Here is a 27,126-nt window from a genome sequence, read left to right on the forward strand (position 1 = left end):
CACCAAAGATCTATCACTTTATTTCAAAATGTGAACATTCACTCGAACGTGCGAGAGCAAGGACGTGAATGTCGGGGATGATGCTTGAAACTTAGTTGAACATTTAGAGAAGCGTTCCAGTCGGTTTGGTTTGTTCGATTTTCAAGATTAGTTTCTTCTGAGCTCCACAATTTATTATTTCACCCAGAAACTACATGTGCATTTCACCAAAAGGTCAGAGAGGCACTGTGTTACTCATGGACACATTTAGTTTTTCCCTGAGCTGAAATCCAATTTTCTCTCCTCGGTCCCTGCAGAACGCGTTAGAGCCACAGAGCTGCAGTACAGAGGTGTGCGACACACTCATCTTCATTCAAAGTAACCCCGATGACTCTGATTTAATTTGCTCAGTAACATCCTCCCGGGCCCGGCCTCCATTGTTCCCCACTGATGTGTCAGGGCGACATCCTAGACGGAAGAAGGTGTCATCGTCAAAGCTGGGTGGCCTCTCCCTCGGTAGGTCGATCCCCCGCACCTCATTGTCTATCCTCACCTTTATGCCTTTGTGTCTTCATGAACTGTCACGTTGGCGGGGTCGTTCAGACGTGATTCCGACAGGGGAAACGCCGCTCGACAAGCGCGGTTCCCACAGGAAGTTGGGAGAGGAAATGTAGAGGAAGCATATCAAACAAGCAGAGGTGGCGGCCTGTGACACTCTTAGAGGACAGATCTGCAGCTGGCGGGTTTCAAAAGTAAAAGAGAAAAAAGGTCCAACGTCTTTCACACACACGTTTCATGTTGAATCGCCAAAAAGCAGAGTTTGACACAACTGAATAGAGGAATGTTGGTCCATTTGTTTTTATCCTATTTTAAACTTAACTTTTTTGAGAAGGGCTGCACAAATAAGCTTATTATCATATTTTACCCTAAAATTAGTATCAGGATTTGTATCCAAGTCAGGTAAACATTCATTTTTTCATTTGTAAAAGTCCCTTATTGTGGAAAGTGAGATTTTCATGTTGTATTTAATAATAAGACAAATCTAGATGTAAGATAAACACTGTTAAAGTATTAAAGTATGGGACGTTTTGTTTTTATTACATGATGTCATAATGACAATCCCTGCACTCAGCATGTCGTCCAGCCTCACAGGTTCTGGTTTCTTCAGGTGTTTACCTGAAGTCTGCTTCATTTTTATCATTTATTATTCGACCTCTATCAATGACTCGGTCGCTTCAACGATTTCTTCAGTTTTTAATCTTTTTTAACTCTTCATAAAATGTTTTATTACTTAAACTCAGTTTGGTAACCAGGTATTAATGTGTGTGTGTGGACTTAGTTACTCACAGTAAACGATGGTGGTCCGCCCGACGCCAGATGATCCAGGACTTGCTTTTTCTGACCATCACCATGTCGAACAGAACCTCGGGCCCTATTGGACAAAAAATGAAATGCGTGTCAAATAGAAACCTCAGGGATCTTTCAGAGTATCATTGGTGCTTCAATCCCTGACAAATGAGAGTTTTCTATTTGTTTTTGGCTCAGCTAAGTAATTAGAAATATCGGCAGCTTTATTCTTAAATATGTGAAACATTATTGACGGTAATAAATAGATTCAGAGTCTTTTCCCTACTGTCAAGAAATCAGAAACCCGTTTCTGTCCTGTTATGTTTGGTTTGGATTTTGATAAATAAACAATGGAAAGGCTAGATACAAGTTGAAAGCTGATTTAAATTCAGCTCTTTAAAAGTTTCTTTATGACTTTGGTTGAAAAACTAAGTTAGACGGTAAAGTCGAGACCTCGACCACAACCAACCAAAGTCCAACACCAGTTAATTGAGTTTGTCGGCTAAACCAAGTCTTTTCATCACTTAGAGAAGATGTGATTTAGAATAAATGAATCCAAAACTTAAACCAAAGTTGGAGGCTGCAGCACAAACTAGGCCAAAGACAAGATAGTTTTCATTGAAGTAAATTTCGTCCTGAGCGTTCTTGTTTTCAGGATCCGTGCTGGGGCCTCGCTCGTCACACCCATCAACTCTGATATGTTGACAATCCCCTCATTAATTTGAACGGTGCAGCCGGGTTTGAAACACGAGAACCCTTCAGCCATTTCCCTAATGGTCTGCGAGCTGGCCGACCCGGGCGCAGCCGAGCACTCGCCTCCGCGGCGGAGCCGGGATGCAGTTAGAGGTCCTTTCACTGCGAGCTGCTGAGCAGCCATGATGGCTAACCACCACACCAGAGGCCCCTTTGTTTTTCTCTTTTCTCACCCCAACACTTTACAAACAGCTAAGCCTGTCACAGTCCGGCATCAAGGTTCAGTGGTCTGTCAACATTTACCAGCAGATAAAGACAAAGAGGGGAGAATTCTCGGCCCTGGAGAGCACATCGCTCCGTCTGCAGAGTGTGTGTGTGAAAGACACAGAGCGAGTACTTATGTGTCTTTTCTCAGTGACAGCAGCCAAACAGAAAACACTCATGCGGGGAAGAAGACAGCGAGTACATTAGAGCCATTCGCCTCCCCACCCACCCGTCGATGAAAAGTGACGATGGAAAGCTCTGACAAATAGGACAAGATCCCGCCTCCCCTGGGCTCAGACCGAGCTGCATCTCGTTCTTGGGCCTGTGGGCCTATTCGCTCTATCCAGAGGAGAGGGCTATCACAAGCTCCGCCAGCTTAGATGTGTTTGAGACGTGAAGCTGGGGCAAAGATTTGGGATTCGGTTCCGTGGCAGACGCCCTCAACTAATAAACGACGAGGGGATTTGACGGCACAAAACAAGCTGCTGCTCTTTGAAACAGTGGAGATGTGAGAAAACAGCACTGAGGGGGATTTTCATTTATTTCTAGCTAATGATCCACATGTAAGAATATATATATATATATTTTTTTTTACCAGCAAATTTGTTTGCTAATTGTGCCGCAGATTTCCAGCGCTCCAGACTTTCTCTGAAGTTTGTCAAGTAAAAACACAAATAACAGCTTCAAACAGCTCACATTACAGCGCCGCCCTGGTGTCAGGGTTCAAAGAATAATTTCAGGGAAACTGGTCATAATTAGTTTGCACTGAATGAAGCTTGAGCTTAATGTACATATTAAAATGTGATAGTTCATTGATCCGCTATAAGGGAGGTTCTCCTCAGAGGTCAGAAGCAGCTTGAGTGTGTCGTGATGCCGGAACAGCTTCATGCATCTTGAGTTCAGCACTTCCTCTATTTCTACATGTACTGAATCCACCTGATTTAATCTCAATAACTGTACAGTATGTGTACATATGGCCAAAAGTATGCAGACACCCCATTCCACAATCTTATATGTAATTTTGGCTTGCAGGTTTTAGTTTCCTCTTAGTTCCAAATAAGGGAAATCTGAATAATACAATCATATTTTAGACAACAGTGAGAAACTGAAATCAGAAGACTGGAGGTTGGTGCAGCTGCAGATTAATGCCCATGATTCCACAATCACGGGTGTCTGCATATTTTCGGCCATAATTTCTATGACCATCTGCATACTGTGTTATCTATTCTACTAACTAAAGCTACTTTAATGTTTATATATCCCACTTTGGGATGTAAAAACCATAAAAGAGAGCAAGAGCATCCTCTTTGCCCCCTGGTGGCTGGCTGCGGCACATGTCATAAACTCCACCTTTACAGGCCAAACAAAGAAGTCAAGATACACGTCAAAGAAATGTGTCCAAAGATGGTTTCTGTCATGTTAGGTTGTTCGTATCCCACGGATTGGTCGAGCACGTGTATCGGCAAGACCTTGATACCGTGGCTCCAAACCACGATCACACGGCACAGACTCTGGCTCAAAAGCACAAGATGTTAGCTCCTGTAAGTGGGATCATTTGGCTTCATTTGGGATAATGGGAGACACATCTTTATATACAGTGTGTGGTAAATACTGTATGAGCCATAAAATCTAGTTTAACAATATCATCAGTATGTAATAACAGAATAGTATCTGTATCTATATTAATTAAACTGTACTTGTAATATTATATTTGTGGACTCTAAGGCAACATTTCTTTAATCGACTATTTGCTGCAATTGAAGATTTGATAAGAGCATTTGATTGTAAGGCTGGATCACAGTGTTGAAGTGAAAGTCTTGCATTAACAAGAGTTGTATTAAAAAGTGAAATAGCAATTTCTAAAATGTTTGAACCGTCTCAGGAAACAACAATTTCCTTCATCGGTAGTTAATCTAAATCTAAAATTGAATTTGCCATGTAAACTGTGGCTTTTGATCAATTTAAGGAGACCGTTATGTTTCCTAAATGTCATCTAATGTCACGGGGAAACTCTTCACACACTTACCCGCACTTGGAGGGGACATGTGAGGTGCAGGTCACATGATCTAAGTAGTCTCCCCATCATCTTCTGGTTTCTACAGATGTGTCACCTGTCGGCGCAATTACAGTCGTCCGCCGTCCCTGCGACCCGGCCTGACTGCACAAGACAAAAAGGCATCCGTCATCACCGGTTTGCCGCGGTGTCATGGTCGCTTGGATGTCTCAGGGGCTGACGTGGCTGAGGCCCAGTCTCCTCTCTCTCCCTGCAGCGAGGAGGAGACAGAGAAGATCAGCGGTGGTTAATTATTTACTCAAATAACCAGGTCCCAATGACACTGAAACAACATGTCAGGTTTCTTAGGTGAGTGACACTGAAATCTGCCACGTCCACTTGAGGCTGTGATACTGTTGATACCAAATTTCATGCTACATGTATTTTTAATACCTGTGAGGAGAACTGGAGATGCAAAAGTTAAACACGACACAAACTGCTTCCCATTTCAACCAATTACAATTTTCAGGCAATATTGGAAACATTGTTTTCTATGATGTTGCATATTAGGGTCACTTAATGATCTCAGAATCCCTCCCCTATTTAAGTGGCCCTAATACATACTTTGATGAATGTGTCTATTTTAAAATATGTACCATCTTTTTTATTTGTGTAAATATTGCATTTAAAAGTAAAAAAGCTTTCATTTATTTAACGTGGATATTGGGAGGTATTGCTGGAATCCTGGCCTTCTGGCCTCTAGCCCCTTATCTATAGAATAAGTGCATGTGCTGATTGATTTAATAACGTTTAGATGACATACATAACTTAAATTTCCTGTTTGGAGAGCAACAAATGTTATGTAATGGTAAGTTTCTACAAAATAAATGTAGTTATTTATTCAAAACTTTAGGATGTAAAGGGTCAAATTTAGATATCCACTGTTGATCAATACAAACATAATATTGATATGTGTTAATTCATTGCTTATTTCATTAAGTTAGGTTAGGTTTTGACCACTAGTAGGCTGTGGAGCAGTGTTTTCCATTCTTATGAGGATGCACATGCATGGGATCAAACAGGTCAGCGTCCTCTACATGCTCATGCAGTTCCCTTCCCAGTTGGTGGCTGGAATGTGCTGAGAAAGGTAGCAAAAGAAAAGGAATAAAACAACTGCAAGCTGGTCAACATGTATATGAACAATGCAGGTTTGTAAACAGTTTGAGTAGCTGCAGGTTTCACAAACACACCGCACGAAAAGCAATTAGGCGATAGGAACGGATATACAGACAATTCAGCCACATAAAAGCCGTTTCTCTCATACGGTCACACTGTCAGCAGCATAATTTAGGGTAGTGGATTGAATGCCTCCTGTCTGAGCAACTCAGTCAGCTGAACTCTGTTGGAATGCGATGGAGGAACCAGGTTGGGTTTCATGAGCAGGTGCCGGTCGTTTTTCTCCCTCGTGTTTCTCACACTGTTTCACCACCTGTTCTCATCTCCACTCCTTCCCAGGTTTTTTTTTTTCTCCCTTCCTTGCTAAGGATAAAAAAGAAAAAAAAGAAAGAAACGCAGTGTGCACACGTTTACCTCTGAATATTCAGACATCATGTAACCAGTGGAGGAGATGTAGGAAGAGATCTGTTTTACATCTGAAATAAGGATTTAATACAACAATTTGAGAATTATCTTCCAATTAAAGGATCATTTCTTTGGTCTTGTATAAATTGTTTGCCCTATTTGGCAGTAAAACAAAAGTTATGGGATATCAATGCGTCCTCAGTGCATCTTGGGTGCGTTCACACCTAAACTTTCTAATGTTAATGCGCATGTATTGTTGATTCAAACAAAAGATTGTATAGCAAAGAATATAATTGTAATCCACAGCAAAAAATTTGGGGATTCTCAGGTAAAATGTTGTACTATATGTAAATGTTATAAATATTGGGACATAGGTTTGGATATCATCGATTGCCATTCTCTCGAGGAGAGAAGACAAATAACAAGGTTATTTAAGGATATGATAGAAGACGATTGAGGGGTGGGACTGAAGGAAAAGGGGAAGAAAAGCATTCGTGATTGTCAGCGTGTCCGCCAGTGTTCTCCCTCCCTGCTCCGACACACTTTTCCATGTTGCGGATGCGCCGTTGCACTTGTCAATGTATTTGTTCAGGCGACTCGGCCGTGGGTCCCTGTGAGGGCTGTGCACCGCTGCCTCCTCTCTCCCCCACGTATTTAAAAAAAAAAGAAGCTGTGGCTCTTGCTTGAATGCTCTCTGTGTCCATGCCCAGTGCCCTAATCCAGGGCCTGCTCTTCCTCTAAGCAGGGAGTTAACTTAATCCCTCTCATTTAGGCAGCTGCACTGCCGGGGAACTATGGGAAAAAAAAAAAAGTTATAACTCTGTGACAGACACTTTCAGCTGTTGTGACAGCACCTCCCTCATTCAGCTGCCTTAACATGCAACTCTCACTCTTGGCCCAGTATTTTAATGTATCTGTGAATAATGCATGGGGGGCGGCGAGCATGGAAATGCTACAGGAGAGGTATGCATGGCTGGGATGATAGCTGTGTGAGTCTGTGTGGAGCAGAACAAGCTGTAAAACACTCACTGGCAACTGGGCTGAATGAGCCGCCTACCCACAGTAAATATGCTGTGAATGTAAATGGTCATTCCCAACCACGTAAGACTAAGTTTAGACATCAGCCGTGATGTCATTGGTTTTTAAGGCAAAGGTCAAAAGGTCAAATTGGAACGATATCTATAAAGAGTAGAGTTTTTCACCACTGGTGATGCTATTGAGCACTTCATTAATGATTTATTGATCATCACACACATACCAGCCCCTGCTGATTGCAGTTGGTTCTAATGCTACATGCTAGCGCTGCTATACCACTAACCTACAGCAGGTGGCAGTGATGTGCCAGAAATGTAGCGATACACCAGAAAAAAAGCAAAGCCAATGCGGAAATGCCTGAAACCTGTAGTCTCTCTAATGACCAGCAGAAGGCGACTCCACTTGTTTTAAAATAGTCTCAACATTTGCCTGATGAGATAATAATCTCACTCTCTAGTTTTGAGTCTTCTTAAATAGAGTATGATGTTTATTTTGTAAATTACGGTGCCATTTAGAGTCAAATAGATGATAAAGAAGAGAATGCATTAGGGCATAGATACCATGTTATTGACAGCTAGTACCCCCCCCCCCCTCCTACAAAAAAACTAGATGGCAATGGACAAAATGCCAAACGTGAAGCTTCAAAAACAGCAGCTCCCAAACCAATGGATGACGTCACGGGAGTTGACACTTGAAAGAGTTTTAAGAGCGAGATAAAGAAAGTACGAGACATGGCAGAAAATATTTCTAAGCTCATATGGAGAAGAAAGTGAACAGAGAAATCTTACTATTTTTATACTGGACTGTGAGGATCAGTCGAAATTAGTAATGACGAGCCTTTAAAAAGGTGCCTCACTCCAACGTTCATGAGGGGCAAAGGTCTCTCCAATCTATCTATCTATTATAATTTGTATTGAAGTATTTGCCGATAAAAGACACATACAGTGACAGTGAAGGTTTCTTGCGCTGTAAGCTTTACACGACTCAGAACGTGTGTAAACCTACTTCTCCCACCTCATGCACTTCACTTTGCAAAAAACTCTCATTATAGTGGCCAGTGCAGGTCAGAAAACACAATTTAAAATGTCTGCACACATCTGAGCTGCTTATCCGTGAAATTTCAAAAGCTCACGTAACGTTTTAAAGGGCATCAGCAGCGGTCAGCGCGAGAAACGGCCTCCCCTTTATCCCTCGCCCACATCTGGCACTTCCAGTCCACTGAACTTTTGTAATGGGCCTCGATTAGAGCACAGGACAGATACGGTAATAAGCCCTGGAATCTTGTCAAGAGAGAGGTCAGATCAGAAGACAAATAAATAGGAAATTGCTCCCTGTGAGCCTTCTCACTGTCACCCTTAGCTTGTTACCTTGAGCACTAAAAGGTATTTATCTGACTCCGTGTCCGCTGTTTAAACAGGCGTCAGCGCTGCTCGGCGGGGCTTTAATTGCATTCGCGTCCCAGGAGTTCACTTATTGAAGTGCAGGTGCAGTGTCCAAGAAAAATAATTGAACAAACAATTATAATGTGCGTTCCCACACTGCAGGTTGGAGACAGAGCAGCTACGGGCTTATGCGCTGTTTAGCTTCCCTCCAGTCCAAAAATATCACCATAGGAGTGTTGAAATGCTCCAAAGATCTATGGTGGGCTTGTGTATATTCTGGCAGGGAGAATCTTGACAGTACCGTCCCTCCGCCCTGGGAAAGAATCCGCACCGTCCGCTGTAAACATGTGAGACATTCACAGCCTCTCCTGGTGTCTTTCCCCGAACACAAAGACAAAGGCAGGGTTCTCGTCTGCCGCACCTCGCTCACCGTCGCTGACAGGAAACAAACGCCACCTCAGGACATCAACACGTCCCGGGCTTCAGTGCCCCGTCGGCGGAAAAAGATCCCGAAGCCAAACACGCAGAGGAGACCCGAGCAACCCTTCGAGGTGCTCGTCACTCCTCGGAGCTCTTTGTTTTCAGCTCGTCCCATTGTTCCTCAGCCGGGGGAAAATGTTTTTCTAAGATGACAAACTCTATGTCTTCACAGTCACTGGATTATTTTCACAGGGCAGCTTCGGTGGGAGAGAGCCGGTGGAAAATGTTGAGCTTTGAGAAAACAGCACAAAGTCACAGCTGAAGTAGATGATTCGAGACAAAATGATGAAAGATTTTGGACATTACGGAAACAGAATGTTAACATCTAGTAAGAGGAGATTAGAAGTAGATTGAAACTATCTACGCAAACTAAATGTGTGTAGGATCATCTTATCAATCAAATTATATTTGTATAGCCCATATTCACAAATCCCAATTTGTCTCATAGGGCTGAACAAGGTGCTACATCCTCTGCCCTAAACCAACAGCTTCAGCATTACAGCATCTTTTCCCATCACACTTTTTCCAACGTCCAAAGAATGAACATTTTCTGCAACAATTAACAAGGCAGGTTTACGCAGCAAATGGTTAAGCTCGAAAAATAAACGTTATATTTTGTGAAGTCAAATCATCTCAATTGCCGCTGGGTGCTGGCTGCATTATAGGTAATAAACCCCGCCTCCTCCATGTTAGCAGATGGTACAACGAGTTGCTGGATTTTCTTATCGTTGACCAGTGTCAGGTTATTTGTTTCCAGTCTCTATACTAAGCTGAAAATCAGCTTAATGTTATATTTAAAGTATACACTGTATATGCCAGCGGTATCAGTCTTCTCATCTAAATTTATTACATTTCCTAAAATGTTGAGGTTTTTCTTCAAGCATCACGACTAAAAGTATGACGTTTAAGTTTCCTGAAGGCCTTGACGGGAGCACTTTAGTTTCCGGGTTAATGTCTCCTGAAACATTTTCCTGAAACTCTTCTTTCGTCTCTGCATTTCTCACAAAATCAGGCTGGAATTAAACTTTACTTTACTTCTGCCTTTCAGCCCGTTGTAGAAACTAAATCGTAGGCAAGAGAAAGTTAAAACTCACTTTTAAACATTTATAAAGATTCCAGCTCTCTGGAGGCTTTAACTTATGAAACAAACATTTTAGACGCCGCTTCTTTTTGTCTGCCACATTTCGAAGAAAGAACACCAGGTTATGTGTTTTGGAAGCGAAACCCTTCAGATTAAACTTCAAGTTTGCATTTGCTCGATCAATCTGATTTCCACTCCGTGGGCCTCCCCCAGGGATTCTTCTTCCATGCAGGAGGACTTCAGTGATGGCTGTTGTTTTGCTTTTTCAGCTCTCCTTCTTCCTCTCCTCCTCTCTTCCCCTTTCGTCGTTCTTCCAGAGATGCGTCGTTGTTGGCAGTGCTTATGTAATAACAGATGGAAGCTAGAAATTAACACGTCTTGCCTCTCTCGTTATTCTCCTCTCTCCATTTATTTTTAATGCTGTGAGCACGAGCGTCTCTCTCACTCTCTCTCTCTCTCTCTCTGTCTTTAGCCGTGTGTGTGTTTTTGAGTGGATGTGTGTGTGACCTCGGCAGGCCAGCAGCACCTGTCAGGAGTGTATCCACCGTGGTTGCGTGCCTAATTAGCACACAAGGAATTTGGTGGCACGAAGCGCGCAGCATCGGTGGGAAGAAAAGAGTGCGGGGTGCAATTAGGATTTGTTGGCATGTACAGAACACACAGTGAAGAATCAAACGAGGAGGAGGAGGTGGAGGAGGAGGAGGAGGAAGAGGAGGAGAGGTTGGGGTGCGTTGGAGTGGGAGTTAAGGTTTGCATGTGTGGCCTGATACTACTCCACAACTATTTTTCTTTTCACTTAAAAATACACGAGAAGCACGAGAATATCAAAAACAAACTGAGACAATGTCAGATTGTCTCCTGGTTTGAATTTGAGTCATGAAATATCAGAACGTCTCTGGAGATTTCATGTGAAAACAAAGTGAAATCCAAATAACTGCACATGAGAAACCTTAAGCAAACTAACCACGATCCAACTGTTAAAAAACACAATGACTGAAGTTCAGCTGAATCGAATCTGCCAATTCTGTCGTCTAAGTTTCATGTTTTGTCGTAACATGCACTGCTGATATATACGTATTTATTACATGCAAAAGGTTAAGTATCAAAAGTACTTATTGATAAAACAGATACAGAAATGTTGTAGTAGGTGGAGGTGGATGGTTGTGGGTTTAAAACCTCAGGGTTGGACCCTTTCAGAGGGTCACATGACAAATGTGAAGGGACGTGAGAGTTTTCCGGGACTTAAAGATTTCTTGGGGGTATATTTGTCTTTATTGACAGAACAGCGTCCCTCTGAAAAATCCCTCTGAAATGAAGTGAGTAAAAGTATCAGGGACAGAACTACTAAACGTACACAGTTACTTCCCAGAGAAACGTGTCGCACATCTACTGCATGTGGCTCATTCAGGTCAATTTAATTAGTCTGTGGGTAGAGACGCCACATGACGAAAGACTATAAGTTTATCTCATATTCCTATATTCTCATGAGCTGCAGCAGTTTAACGATATTTACTGTTAGAGGTGTCATCAGGATTTATGAGGAAAAAAAGCAGCACACACAAACTAGTGGCATGTGAAAGTGATATATTGATCTATTTATCAGTTTTCAAATAGCCTGACAGCAAATGTTCCATGACTAGGAACTGGGCCACAGCATCAACTGCATGTAATTGTAATTATTTTTTTAAAGCCTTGACCTCGTGACCAGGCTGTGGCGACTCTCTATCAGTCTATCGAGAGAATGGACATGGAACCTGCCACCCCCCACCTCCTTCATCACAACACAAAGCCTGCTCAAGCGTTTTTGTCTCGTCAACCTTCCTCTGAAAACACGCCGCCTTCACGCCCGTATAGATCTCGACTTGAATCCTTGTGCTCATAAACACTCTTGTCGTGTGCCTCTGACCCTGCTTTTCAGTTTTAGACACAAAAGGAAAAGTTTAAGAGATTTTTTTTCTGAATGAAGGAGGAGGAAGAAATAACCAATAAAGAATTTATAGGTGCCATCTTTTGGCTTCAGGCTTATGCCCGATTCCGTCGCAGAGGACTTTGATTGGTCATTAGATCGTCATCAGAGCACAAACATCTGAGCGCTATGCGAAGAAAAGAAAAAGAGAAGGAAAGAAGCTGCTGGAAGCGACTGTGACAAGGTTTAACTTTGTGTCCACCATATGATTTATTTATCGCCACGGCAGCCGTTTTCATGGATAGATTTGCGCGACGGGGGGGCTGCTGGGAGGTTTGAAAGAGTAGAGGCAACGACGAGGAGCTGACATGACCTCAGTTTGATGAGAGGGAATCAAAAAGATCACAATAGCTCTTGTGCCCACAACACTGAAAGGGAACAAATGGCTCTTTAATATTTCCACGCATACCAAAAGAAAAAACAGTTTTATTCAACGGGGATGAATAAAACAAAAAGCAGCAACACGAAAGGGCCGCGGCGGTGGCGGCGTCTTTGTGAGGCAGAGAGGAAATATGCGCCATGTCAAAAGCCATCGTCTTTTTATCTAATGGGTGCGGCAGCTGTAATGCATCCATGTGGCCCTCACTTTAATAATTGAACAGACATCGGGGCGGCACCTGCTGGGAGCCCAAATCATCGCCACGGCTTTGAACAAACCACTGTGACATTACGGCGTCAGGCATGGCAACGCCGCGCCGAAAAATACAGACAGAGGGGAAGAGGAAGAGGAGGGGGGGAGAAAAAAAAAAGAAAAAGGATGCATTCGAGGCGGTGAACATGGCCCGAGGCTACAGAGTAATGAGCACATCTCCATGGAGGCTTCCAAAGATTCACCATTTGAAAATTGTTTCTTGTCTTAATAAATCCTAAATGTGTAATTTACTCGTGGAAGAGGAACAACAAAGCAGCCTGACGTTCGCCTCTCCGTCTCTTATCCGCCGTAAAACGATAGAGATCATACCGACCGAGGCGTGCCGACGTTTCCTCAGGTGTACAAGCAGCACCTTCAGATCTCCTCACCCCCCCCTGCCCTCCCTCCCTCCCGTCTCCATTCCCCCAAATTGCAAAGTCATTGAAATTCTTGGTCGGCTTTTGCAGGAATTATAAAACCCTCTGAATCAATTACAACATCAATCGGGCTGAAATCTGCGGCCGATGAATATGTATAAAAGTACACACACATCCAGCTAATTAAACAAGGCCGTCAGAAATCACTTCAGACAGGTCGGGCAAACGCACAGCGAGCATACATTAACAGGCAGGAAGTTGAGGCGCAGAGACAGCTGATGCTGGGCCTGAATGCTGAACACATGTATATGTAGATTCTGACGACTCAAAACAAGTTTAGCATTTTTTTTAATCGAGAACATTAAGTTGACTTTACTCTGGACGTGCTCTTCCCCAACTTGTGTCGGTTTCGGCTGCTGTTTGTCTTGTCGGCCTTGGTTGACGTCCAGTCGGCTGGACAGTGGAGGCCCCCCAGAGCCCCGGGGGCCACAAAAATACCCAAGGTTTACAGTCACTGTCGAGCAGGTTTTAATATTCATACTTCCTGCATTGTTAAGTGAATTTGCAGCCTTCTCCTGCAGAGCGTGAAGAACAGTTTCATCTAACCATACGAGGACGACCAGGCGTAAAAATGCGACTGTTTTATACTGTGCAGTGTGTCGAGTCCAAAATGGGAAAGCGAGATATTACTACATAACATATTCCTGCCTGTTAGACGTCGGGTTCTGAACTGTCTTAATCTGCTTCTGTCCATCTTTGGTCTTTGCTGATCTTATACATTGTAGGTGATGATAGGTAAACTGTGACAAGTAATGATTCCAAATTAAAAGAGGATCAAATCATGTTAAACAATCCCACCTTGTTTGGTCCGGTTCATCTGACTTTTCAGTTTAGAGAACATTTTTGGGGGATTGTTCGGACTGTCGAGGAGTTGAGACAGAATTAAACAATAGAAGAAGAAAAAGAAAGCGATTCGCAGGATTGCTTTCAGCCTTCGACGATATAACGTCGAGTACAAATGGTAATAATTTCACAGCGACAACCAAATTGACTGGTTCATTCCCTTTTTTTCAGTCCAACAAGAAAAACTACAACCCGCCCAACTGACAACACGACATCAGACACGCTACAAACCAATCAATGTCAAGTATGGGCTGACGCAGCTCACGTAGGTAATGACAACACGTACGCATGCGAGATTAAATTCTTTAGTGCGTTTCCTAAATAACAATGTGAGACCAATCAAATGTAAACAATGTAACAAAGACATTCAGGTGTGAAATCGTCCTGAAATCAACAGAACATAAAGACCATGGCACAGAAATGCCTCCTTTGAAACAATTGAACGGGAATTTCTTTTGAAACTTTGGCCTATTTTTTTAATGAACTTGTTTTCAGCCTTGTTGTTCATTAGTTCAGTTTCACCACAATAACACACTCACACATGTCTCAGCTCCAAAAAACAAAGTTGCAGACTCTCTGCAGGATTAAAGACCAACACTTCCTCTGCACTCTGGTGGCTTGTTTTCTTTTTTCTCTTCCCTTTTCTATTTTTTTTTTTGCCGTGCACTCTGACGACAGCGCTCGGGTTGATCATTAACTTCAATGTTGGCTCCACTGTTTCATGCCTAAGGGTTCTAAAGCACAGAGACTTCTTTAGGTTCCCCCATTAGGAAATTTGTGAAGTGAAAATTAAGCTCACAGCCGTTACAAAAAGACAGACTCTGCCAGCTCTTTAGAAGCATCAAGCGCTGAAACTATTGTAAAGTGGCCATGTGCATTTAAACAACAGAAGCAGACCTGCCTCACTAAAAGTCTGCTTCACAGTCTGACCTTCTAACCTGTTGTAGAACAAACTCAGCCAAGGTTATTGCCTTAAAACTGAGATGACTGCATTAAACTGCACTTTGAAATTTGTTCGCCGACGTTACTGATAATTTACGTTTAAATTTCGTTGCCGCAGCTCCCAGTGGTCGCTAACAGAAGTTGATTATGAGGCCAACACATGAATCTAAACTCTGTTAAAGCAGCACATGGTGATTTAGACTGATAAAAAAAGTATTTTCATATAAGCATGCTGCCTCTTGTACTTTAATCTTATTTTCCTGCAGGATAAAAGCTGCAGCTAAATGCCTGAAAATGTACAAATTTCCTCTGAACAAAATCACGTAGGATAAAGATCATCTCACTTTAATTCCCCCCCTCCTCCTCCGCCTCATCTCCGTTTCACTTGACACAAAGTTACCCGAGCGTCTCGACAGTGGAGGAGTTTTATGATTTAAATTCTTTATTTCTGTGTTCTGCTCCACGGCCGGTTGTCCCCGGGCAGTTGCTGTCTCTGCCCATGTCTCCCATCCTGAGATGTGCTGCTCACGGAGCTGAGGGAAGGAAAAGGGAAAGGGGGAAGAAGAGCCCAGCCAAGAGGCCCCGGGGCCACGGCCCTCTCTGGACTCCCAACCCCGGGTCACCGAGCACCTCGGGTCAGCCGGTCCTGCACAGCCTCCTTGTGGGGTAATCGCCCGGCTACCGGATTGAGGAGGAGTGGGGAGGAAGGAGGGGGCTCCCCCCGGTGTCTTGTGTAATCAACATTTAGAGAACAGCTGGGAGGAGGAGCAGCAGTGTGTGTTTGTTGTGTGCATGTGTGTTTTCTCACGTTCAGATATATCTGATCTGCCGTGTGTGTGTTTTCGTTTGGTGTGTGTTCATGTAAGCGGCTACTATAGCATTAACAAGCTCACATATGAGGTTGTGAACAACATGATTATGTGCATGTGTGTGTGTGTGTGGTCGGTGTGTATTCCCTGCTGGGCCTCAGTGCTCAGAGCGGGTTCAGTGTCGGGGTCTTTGCCTGCAAATAAAACTCCTCCTCTGGGTGCCAATATGCACATCTTGGGGTAGAACTGTCAGAGCAAGAAATTTAAAATTTTGAGGAGATGAAACACGCGAGACGGACGGAGATATGAGCAGTTTCAAAGTATCAAAGAGGAAGTGAGAATTATAACGAATGCAAAATATATCTTAGGATTTTTTGATCTTTGTTTGCTTGGGATCTATTAAAGGAACATACTGGAAAAAAAGTTTGGCCTCTTCACCACCTGATGTCACAGCTTTTAATAAAAGTCTCACGCTTTAATAATAGCTTCAGAAATAAAAAACAAGGTAGGTGTGAAAGCACACTAGCCCACTTCGCTGGCCTAGAAAGAAAGAATACACGTAAGGGTCTATTCACAACTGCACCACGTCAAATCAGAACCCGACATGTTTGGTCTGTCTCACTGGCAGCAGGGCATCCACTAATGAACGAGCTGCAGTCTAAGACGACACAGTCCTTCATTCCTTCACTTCACAGTCAAAAAACGAACTCTCTACGATTACGAATCAATTGATCTGAGCCGATTGCAAAACCACATAGACGCGCAGGCCTGAGATCAGTGGCAAAAGAGCAGAATCCTCCCCGACCACACTGAGTATTCGGTGTATCTGATGGAAACTATGATAAAACATGAACAAAAATTGATGTATTCAAACCAAATCACCTGAAAACAGAGAGCTGATTTCTTTTTTTTATACGTTCTTTCTTTCCCTGAGATGAAAAGGAAGGACCCAGTTATCATTTTGCCATATGCGTTGTTTGTTTTGGATCTATAAATACTGTAATTGCCTCGGGTAAAGTGCTAATGCAACAGATAACTCTGTGTCGCACAACATTTGAATGGACCATCTGACTAATTACAGCCGCGTACGATCGAATCAGGCTCCACAGAACCTGTGAAGACCCTGAACCTGGCCTTCCGGTCAGGAAGAGGAGGCAGCCTCATTGCTGCTGCCAGAAATAATAATTTCAAACAATTTTCTATAATTTCGATCATCTAAACAGAGCGAATCAAGTCATGAAACAAAGCTGGGAGCCGCCAAGCTCCGAGTCCACCTCCCCCAGAAAAAACACACGCACAAACACATACGCGGAGGCCTACGAGAGCCTCCCGGAGGAAAGCGGCTAGCATCTAAAAACAGCCTCTGCAGCTGGCGGCAGCGGCGAGAGGCGTGCTTTCAGCACCCGCACCCGCAGTCGCAGTTTACTCCTGCTAAATGTATGGAATCAGGCTCCTGCTAAAAACTACAATTACAGGTGATATACAGATTGAAATCATAGGGGCCGCTTTTTTTTGTTGAGGAAAATTGTCCTAATGAGCGGTTTGGCGATTCATAGGGTGGAAGGGAGGGAAGGACTGGTGTTGGTGTTGGAGGAGACTGTGAAAGTCTTTTCTCTTAGAGTGTGTGTGTGTTGGGGAGGTGTTGGAGGGGCATAAACAGCTGCACCTGCTGCTGCGGCGCGCACTGCCACAGTTAATGATATCGGATGATATCATTAGGCAAAGTGCTCATAAACAGATGTTGGAGGCGCTGCCTAAACAGTGTCAGCTGAGCCGGTTTGCATTTCTGCGAACGTATTATCTATATAGGACATTTAAGTTTGTTATGTTAATAACCCCTCCGTTAGCATGCAGGATGTGACACAGGAAGAATACAGAGATGATGCCGCTGTGTGTGTGTGTGTTAAACTGCACCTCAGAGGCTTGGTGGAACCTCTGAGGCTGATCAGAGGTGTGAAGAGCTGACAGGAGATCAGTTTAGAGGAGACTAAACACAGCAGGCTCCACAGAAGACCAACATGTCAGAGCCTAATCCACGATCCAACTGCATTTTGGTGACGACCACACAATGATCCGGTGCTCTTCCTTTCAAATAAGGACTCAATCATATTTCAACATATTTAGAACAAATATAGAGTTGACCTGAAAATTATTTTAGGCCAGATGTAACTGCAAGGTTCAAATCCCCCCCCCCCCCCCCCCAAAAAAAAACAACCTGAGATGCTCACTTTACAGGTAATTTAATGCATACAAGTTGCTGGTGAACTTTAAAATTCTAATTGCTAAAAATAAAGTTATACATTGTGTGCTATATTTGTATGTATTATATAATAATGCTTTTGAGTATAAACCTTGTTCACAAGTGCTCAAAGATTGGTTTAAGAATAAAAATCTCACATTAGCTAAGGTTAATTTTAACCTTCACATAAAATACACAGATCAGTAAAAACTCCACAGTGTCTGAATGTGATGAAGTATTCAAAGAGTGATCTTACCGTTACAGCAGCTGAGTGGTGGGACCTCAGGTAGGTTGGATTACCTTGTGGACAGTGGGCAGTGGTGAACCCGAACCTCCGCTCTGCAATAACAGGACAAGATCATCATAAATCTTCTAGACAAACTATGTATTTTTAACAAAATCAGAATCAGTAAGAGACAAAAAGTCTGGTTGTATGTAGTGCCTTGCTCTAGGGATTTTAACCAGTAAACCTGGAGCTGAACTTTTACAGGCAGGGTTCATTCATCACTGTGAGGAATTGAACTTGCAACTCTGATATTTGCTGGAAGGAAGTTGCTTGATGTTTAAGTTAGGCATTCAGACTATTATTTTCTCACTTTCTTCTAATTCTTATTTTATCCTTTCATTACTTTTTATATTTAACTTTTGATTCTCTATTTGTTTGTTGATATGTTGCTTTGACAAACTGTCCTGATGCATTTTATATTTCATGTAAAAGCATGTTGAATTGCTATGTTGCTGAAATGGGGGGGGGGGGTCACAGACCATATCTCCCCTAATTAGCATTTGAGATGCATGAAATGTTGGTTTCATGCGTTTCTCTTGTGACCAAACGGGGAGGATACATTTCATTAGGATCTGCAGATGTTACAGCCCCAAAGTGTCATGATTTGACACTTTGTACAAATAAATTAAAAATACTGTATTTTAGAATGTGAAGTTAAATACTATCGGTGTCTATAATTATTTTGGTTTTCCTCTTAGGTCAAAACTATTAATTTAACAATTTATCACATGAAATGAACCAGGTTGCAGGATAATTAAATGTCATTCAGCCCAAACTGCTTCAAACAAGTGTAACATGGGTCTAAACCACTGTTGTTTTAATTTTCTGATTTATGTCAAATTCAAAACACAGCAAACACACAGATCAGAGCAGGAAACTGTCTAAAATAATAATAATCAGGTCTAAAAACAAACAAACAGTGAAACATGAATCTCCAGTTTGCTCCATTTCACACAATAATACTAACAAAGTTGTTGTTGTTGTTTGTTTCTCTTTTCTGGTCAAACACACACTAGTTAACTCACAGCTGTGTTCATTCAGGTGAATTAACACAAATGTTTGAAGGGAAAGTGTTTAGTTACTTTATTGTGTTTTGTGACTCAGCCAAACTGGAACAAACAGTCACAGCAGCTAATTCAATCAACTCCAGAGTCAGAAATGTTCTCATGTAGTTTTAAAAACCATTAAAAACGTGAATGTTTGACAAACCTGAGCTGCTTGGACCACCACTTCCTTGTGTTTCTTCTTCTCCTGTTTGCTGGGGGAGTGCCAATGCAACGACCTGCTCTGCCGCCACCTAGTGGTTCGTCGTGTGAACCAGAGAGTGGAGCAAATCGATCACAGTGTAATCAAACATAATCCCCTGCACGTGCACCTTCTGATGCCAGCTGCATTTCATAAGTAAAACTTTGAGTAAGAGGGTTCAACAGGTACAAGATTCAACAAGTGTCTGAGTTTGAAACATAATCGGACAATCTCACAGAGAAATTACAAATTCTACAAATTAAATAAAAAATGAAGTTGGTTCTGATTCAACACCAGATGGTAAAAAGTCTAAACTGTGAGCAGAGGAATGAATCTAGAAAATTGTTTAATTTGAGTCCTGTATAGATTATGTTAATTTATTGATTAATTTATTTTCTCAAATTGAAAAATCCTGCCGTCTTCATTATTATTATTTCTATAATATATCTTCTAGAATAACGACAACAACAATGACAACAATAATAACAATAATAACAATATAAAAAAAAATAACATCAACAACATAATAGTACATTTTAATAAATTCAAGAAGTAAGTAGCAGTAAAGATTCTGACAGGCTCACCCCAGCTTGGCGGAGGCAAGCATCACGCCTCACTTTTAAACAGCACTCATACACGTGTTAACAGATTTATGTAAAAAGGTTAACATCCTTGTGTATTCTGCTCAGGCGCTGCCATTTTACCCCCCCTACCTCCTCCACCTCCCCACTTCCCTGGCGGAAAAAAAAAAGGGGGGAACAGGCGCCCATTTCCCTGCCACCATTATGCTCATTTGTCCTGTCAAGAGAATGACAGGCCGGTTGACTCTTCCCCAGATACGACCATTAGGTAACGCTCTGTCATCTGACAGCGAGGCATTCTGCCGCTCCCTAAAAACCCCCTAATTATTTCCTTCGCCAGAGACAGGCGGCGGCGGGTAGGTAATTTTTAACCTTTCACGTGCACCTGGGGAACCCTCCTCCAGGGAGCCAAGGTGCCTGTGTGGCATTCAGTCATCAAAACATGACCTTTTATGGCCGTTCGGAGAGCAGTTGGCACCGGGTGCCATGCGCCGGCTAATGCTAATGTTGATGACTAATTTATGCATCAGCCGACTGCATCTGCAGCAAGTTTAGGGTAGCAACAATGTGTGATAGAGCAGTGAGATGGGAGAGGAAGGGATGAGGAGGAAGGGGTGAATGGGGGGAGGCATCACCGCAGAGCAAGCAGAGGTGAAAGGCATTTTGGGGGAATGGGTGGGGCTTTTGAGACACCCGGTAGCCTGGCACAACAGGGAATTGAGGGGGCTAATTATGTTGCAGGGAATACATTCGGCGTGACCAGCGAGCCTTTTTAGAATTTGTCGAGTGCAATCTGACTAACGTGGCTGACCTTTACTTTTTTTTTTTTTTTTTGCCCAAATTTGTGGGAGACCAGAGAGCATGCAAGATGTGTGCATATTCTAGGACCTAATTGCCTTTTTTCTTGTGAGGCTGCCCAGTACCTACCCCGCTGCCCCTACAAATGAAAAATATAAATAAAGTGGGATATCAAACACCGCATCATCACATGCATTTTTAAAGCAACGGCACATTACACGTGTGTTTACAGTCACGGGCGTTACTACTCCCTGTGGATGGAGGTGGTTGCAGTCGGCTCGACTTGTTAAATGACGATTTCCTTTGAGGAAAATCAGTTGGCTGACCTCTGACCCTTGATGTACTTGTGTTTAAGATCTTGATAATGTAGAAACTAAAGATTTATCGGTACCGATTTCTAGTTAAAGGACACCTTGTCAGTAGACCAGCCTATACATCCAAGGGTGCGTGACTTCACAAGGCCGCACGTTTGCATAAGGCCAGTCTAGCGGCTTGTCTGACACGCCTCCTAACAAAGCCAGGCAAGAGCTGAGGCTGGCATTTCCTACATGTGCTGGAAGCAGTTGACCAATCACAACAGAGTGCGGGCCACTTGGCCAATCAGAGCAGACTGGGCTTTATCAGGAGGGGGGCCTTTAAGAGACAGGAGAGTTTCAGACAGAGGCTGAAAAGAGGAGCTGCAGCAATGGGGATATTCACTCAACATGGGAGACACTATATGTCCATGTAGAGGTGTCTGAATGTATGTGAAATTTTGTATTTCCTATGTAGTGCCCCCATTGTTTCCCATAATGCATCATTAAAATGTGTGAACTACCAATGCAACATCACTATGAGGCGGAACAATCAGCTTGACCACTGACAAGGTGTGTTCTGTGGGGGAGAGCAGCTCCCTTTACTGCAGACTTTGGGCTTTTTAACTTTGCAGAACTTTTAAGAAAATAAAAAAAACCCTTATAACGCAATAGAGATAATTATCACTACCTTACCAGAAACATATCTATTGCTGTCTTCTTTCTGGGGTGAGATGCTGGTTGTAACTGCTCATCATGATCACAGGTCAAAAACATCATGGGCCTGAAAGAGCGGCCACTGATGGAGCAGGAGGAGCTGAATGGACTGAAACAGGAAAAAAAAACAGCAGTATAAGACACACACAGACACATACAGTTGTTCCTTTATAGCTAAATTTACCTTTACTTAAATTTGTTCTACTAACAATGATGTAAATGTGTTATTCAAACTCTGCAGAAAAACATTGATAGAATAGAAGTTTATTTTGTGGGAAATCAGCATCACGGTAAGAAAAGGTCAACTTTCTCTCGAACCCCCCAGTGAAGAATATGGACGGAGAAGAAGGAGCGAATGCCTCCTGCGCTGTCAGCCTGTCTAAGAACGATGGGGACCCTAACAGAGACATTTATGTGGGAAGCATAAAATAAAAAAGAAGGCCAGGCCTCAGGGTTTACAGTTAGCTGACATAAACGCTGAATGTTTATACTCTTCTCCAAATTCCTGCGAGCCCATAAATTGTTATTATCGCGAAGTGTTTCATCGAGCAGACAAATCGAGGTGTTGGGGTGAAGACGAGATGAATTTCAAGCGCAGAGGAGAATCCAGCTAATCGGATCACGAGTAAGTGATGGTGCTATTCTCCTTGAAAAACATAATTTGTATGAATCAGGCCGTTGTGCATTTGCAAACCATGTCAGGCGTCCTGCGCTCTGTGCGTTTGTATATTCCATTGTCAGCCAGAGAGAGCGGGAGAGAAAAGATGCTGATGAAGTCTTGTTTAGACAAATCAGGAAATTACTTATTCCGCCTGGAAGTGTGATTTTTTATTTCTCTCCCCCCCCCCCCCCCCTCTCCCCCCCTTGCAGTTGTATTTCTCAAGTTTCTGCAGAAAGGTCATCACAAAGTGTTTCCCTCGGAGCAACATAGTGCAATAAAACACAAGTAAACACAAAGCAAGACGGATTCAAGCCTCTGTACGTTCACGCAGCCATTAGTGATTTATACTCTGCTGCTAATCCCTTGCTCAGGCCGCCCTGCTGCCATTAAGCTTCGAAATTACATGTTCTATCACGAGCAGCCGCTCTCACCTGAGTATTGGATTACTGAAATAAAATATGAATAATTAATACTGAGCAATAGGTTCCTGGCAACAGGAATGGCTGCAATTTAATAATGAGCATTATGTTTCTTGTGTTTTTTCCCTCCTTTTTCTGTGTCTCCACCTCCTCCGGTGTCGTTTGATCTTCTCGGGTATCTCTACCAGGGGAGTCGGCGCATCCTCTCCCTTCTTCTTCGTTGGTTCTTCCTCTGCTGGGTTGACTCGCCTGGCTGCTGGGGTGAGAGACCTGCCTTCCCCCTGTGTTCTTTATCCTACCTCCTCCTCCACTTTTTCTCCTTCTTCATTGTGTTTTTTTGTTTGTTAATAAGCTGCCGCTAAATAAATTAGAAAATACCCACCCAGGGGTGATCAGACGGCCACAAACCCTTGTCATCTGTCTTCCGGCGCTGCCAGGCAAAAGAGAGCAAGTGAGGAAAGGAGAAGAAGAGAGGAGGACAGCCAGGATTTCTTCTTCTTCATCTTCCTTTCCTTCCCTGGCTTGGTATTCTGTCAGAGGTGAGAGGGAGAAAGAGAGAAGAAGAACAGGCTCGTTTCTACGGTGCCAGACAACCCAAGGCGATCCGCCATTTGCTAAAAAAAAAAACACCCCCATGCATACGTCCATATTTATTTAATGCGGCGAGAGAATATATAAGTAGGAGAGGAAGGAAGGGAGGCAGACACAGATAGAGAGGAGGAAAAAAAAACTTTGCTACATATGGAGTGCTTCTTACAACTAATCAGCAGACTGTTGGTGATTGGGGCCGCGGGCGCCAGGTTGGCTCGAGCCAGAGTTAGCACAGTGCCCAGGTCTTTGCTGCAGGCTGCACAGGTTGGCCTCAACTCTGCTGGGGAGCAGATGGCGAGCCAAAGCTTGTAGTCACACTTACCTTCCCCACTAAATCCCTAATCCCTCCGTGGACGCTCCTCCAAGGCAGGTTTTTGGAGGCAGAAATAGGGGTTACAATCTGGACCGGCGCGGCGCCTGCCAAAACACTCACAACACAGAAATGCAAATTAACTTATTTGTGTTGTCCGCCGGCCAAGGCACCGCTTCTTTGGCGAGTAATTAAGATACCTTGAAAAATATTTGTAAAAGATCAATAATTTCAAATGGACGGGAAAAAAAAAACAATGCAGACAAAGAGAGAGCATGGGAGAATACGCGAGGGGCGTGGACGCTGCGTTACACGCGTTTTATTTTCTGGTTTTTAACACCCGCCCCTCCTCTCCATCTGCACACCAATTTCACCTACAGATACGAAAAACTAGTCCCTCAGGTGTTGGCGGCGGCAACCTCAGGTCTAATGACTCCGCCTTTACAGCCACAGAACCAGACTGGAAACTGGCTGCTGAGCACACAAAGCATTTGAGTTGAATGTCCCTTTAGAGCGAGCAGCTTTAGGTCATATAAAAGACAGAAATGGAAGAAGGAGAAGAAGAAGAAGAAGAAGAAGAAAAAAAGAAAAAACACAAGCGCCCCCTGAATCAGTAACTGTTAGAGGAGGCGTAGGAGCCTCGGTGACACCTTTCAGCTGTGCTTGTTGGCTGGTGCTTAAGCTACGCACTAACACACACACACACACACAGACACACACACACACACACTGTTATTAGCCTGGTGTCAGCAGCACTAAATGGGCTGCAGATGTTAATGCACTGTTTTAGATACAGTGGCAGGAAAAAGAGGCAGAGACGAACCCATTCAGAGGCAGAATAACTAAATACAGAGAGAGAAACACATTCATTAGTGAGGAACACACGGCGGATGATAACTCCGAGGTAATGCATTATAAACAGTGCTGTTTAAACACAGTGGGCATGTTTAAAATCTTTAAAATAACAGACAACGTGTCGGTTTTTACTTGTTTTTACTCGTCGTCCTGTAGTTTATTAGCTCAACATTCTGTCTTTAGAAGCTCCGGAGTCAGTGGAGGATTTTTAGGAGCTAAAGACAGTTTTTATGTGACCTCTTATCTCAAAGTTTCATTTAATCTAATTACAAATTATTTATTTGTATTAAATGTATTATTCTCTTAGAGTCGTCCATGTCATTGCCTTTATTGCTATTGTCTCAAAGGTCTCCTACAACCTGATTTTATTTGTTTATCTTGTAATCTACCAAAAGCATCCATCCTCATACATTATTTGTATGTTAAAATGGTCATTATATCAGGAAAATACAATTATACCAATAGTTCCACTAATATTCTGTCTGTAGTGAAAGGTGCAAATTATGTGCACTGTTTTTTTTTTAAATATTTCTTTTGTTTTATTTTATTGTCTATTTTTATTTCTGTACTTAATTAACTTGCTCCCTTGTCGACCTCTTTTTGATTATCTTTTTCATATTGTATTTTACTGTATCAATCAATTCATATTATACAGTACTGTGTTATATTGTATCATATATATAGTACATATCATATCGTATCATATTGTATCATACATATTGTATCGTATTGAGTTGTGCGGCATCATATCCTACTGTATCGTACTGTACCACTGTCATGATATCATACCACACTGTATATATATCATAACATATACATATCCTAACCTATCGTGTCCCATCATATCGCATTGTATCGTACTGAGTAGTGTTGTACCGTATCGTACCATTTTGTATAAATTCTTAGAAACCATCCCAAAATAACATAAAATTAAAAAAAACAATCAGTACAGACGGTCTGTGCAGACCAAACATTGTTGATTTGGTTCAAGTGCTTTACTGTTTGAAAAACTGACAGCTGGCACATACACTGATGTTATATAAAAATAGACATTAACAACTATGTTAACCTTTTTTAAATATAAAACCTTTTTAAACAGGGCCCATAGAGTTTAAAAAAGTGAATCCAAAACATTATTCACTGTTCACATGATAAGCTCCCTCTGTGTTCTGTGTGTACATTATTTTTATTTTATTCTGAAGTAGGGAGTGAGCTGCATTTTCAAAATGTGGGGAAGCATGATTAATCTATTCCCAGTCATAACTTTCCCTCCCCGATATGAAACTGTGCTGCTGTCACTCAGCCCTCCAGCAGCAATCAGCTCTCTACTGTAAGTCTATGAGGGTCTGAAAGGCCTCTGGGACCAGCCAGGCGGATCAAACGACCTCCCGAGTATCCGACCAGATGTCCTCACTGGGACGGGTTCAGATGGTCTCAGCGAGCAGCGAGGGAAAGGTCAGAGTCACACAGTGGGTTAAACTGGACCCATCACGAAACTGGCTCGGGCTGCGGGGTTTGTGCAGCACAGGCCGCGCTCATCGGCAGGGATTATTTCAATTAAGGCTCACGCTGGCTGTACGCGGGATTACAACAGGGTTTAGAGATGCAGGACACATCTGAACACAGCACATGGTCGGCCAGGCAGCTCCCAGAGATTATATGGCTGAAACATGACAGACAGGCAGTCATAATTAGTATTGATATAGGAGAATATGAGTCCGATATCATAAAGTCATGTATTTTTTAAAAACCTGCATATTTGCCATTTTTGTTCTACTGACAACACTTTTAATAAAAATAAATTTGGCATATCATTATGTTAGCCCTAATTTTCTTAAAGCGCCCTTTCGCACTGCAAGTTATTGTAAAACCCTTAAAAGTAACTTGGAAATAGACTGTTTTTAGTTACATTAGGCTTCTAGTTATTTTGTGGGTCTTATATTTATAAGATAAAAGTTGGAATATAATTGCAACAATATTAACCCTAAATAAATCGCATCATGAACACTGTGACACGTGGATATAAGGACTTGCTCCATTCAAACCACAAATCAACAATTAGCTGCAGCAGTCATTGTTTATTAAACTCACCCACCTCATTGGAGTCAAACAGGCTAACGATTGATATTGTCGAATTATTGGCAAATGGCTAAAATTCATATACATTACGTGATCTCAAATATACGACAGATCTCTATCAATCAAATTATATTCATAAAGCCCATATTCACAAATCACAATTTGTTTCATAGGGCTTAACAAGGTGCTACAATCCTCTGTCCTAACCCTTACTCAAGAGTAAGGAAAAACCACCAGGGGGAAAAAAACGTAAAAACCTCAGAGAGAGCCACATGCGAGGGATCCCTCTCCCAGGACTGAAAGAAGTGCACTAGAGGCATCTAAGTTAGAACTTAAACTTCAGACTGTTTCACTGATGAGAAACTGAACAAGACAGAGAAATGCTACCTCCTGACCTCCCTGTGCAAGTAGCCAAAGTGAAGAATCCCCCACAGGAATCAATACAATCTCTTATAACTCTTATCAAAGCCTGAGCTTTTCAGTAACTGTGTATTACAAAGTAAAATCTCTAAAATGACAGAGAGAGCGGGGATCCTCCCAGAGGGATAATTATCTCCTCATCTCTGCTTCTGTGCAACTCACAGACGTG

General features: G+C 42.6%; 1 long non-coding RNA gene across 6 annotated transcripts in view; it reads right to left on the bottom strand.

Annotated features, from left to right (window-relative positions):
* Window positions 1-25,069, bottom strand: part of LOC117778343 — a 51,426-nt gene extending 26,357 nt beyond the window's left edge. For 4 of the 6 annotated variants that reach the window (XR_004616776.1, XR_004616774.1, XR_004616775.1 and 1 more), the window contains exons 1-3: window positions 19,198-19,327; window positions 17,959-18,041; window positions 4,310-4,547 (exon numbers count right to left, since the gene is read on the bottom strand). This is a non-coding gene — a long non-coding RNA (uncharacterized LOC117778343). Of the gene's footprint in view, window positions 1-1,326; window positions 1,412-4,309; window positions 4,548-17,958; window positions 18,042-19,197; window positions 19,328-23,084 lie in introns of those variants that run through there. The other 2 variants (XR_004616772.1, XR_004616773.1) reach the window with 2 other exon arrangements.
* Window positions 25,070-27,126: the final 2,057 nt, after the last annotated feature.

Source organism: Hippoglossus hippoglossus, chromosome 2, assembly GCF_009819705.1.
Source record: "Hippoglossus hippoglossus isolate fHipHip1 chromosome 2, fHipHip1.pri, whole genome shotgun sequence".
Classification (NCBI taxonomy): Eukaryota; Metazoa; Chordata; class Actinopteri; order Pleuronectiformes; family Pleuronectidae; genus Hippoglossus; species Hippoglossus hippoglossus.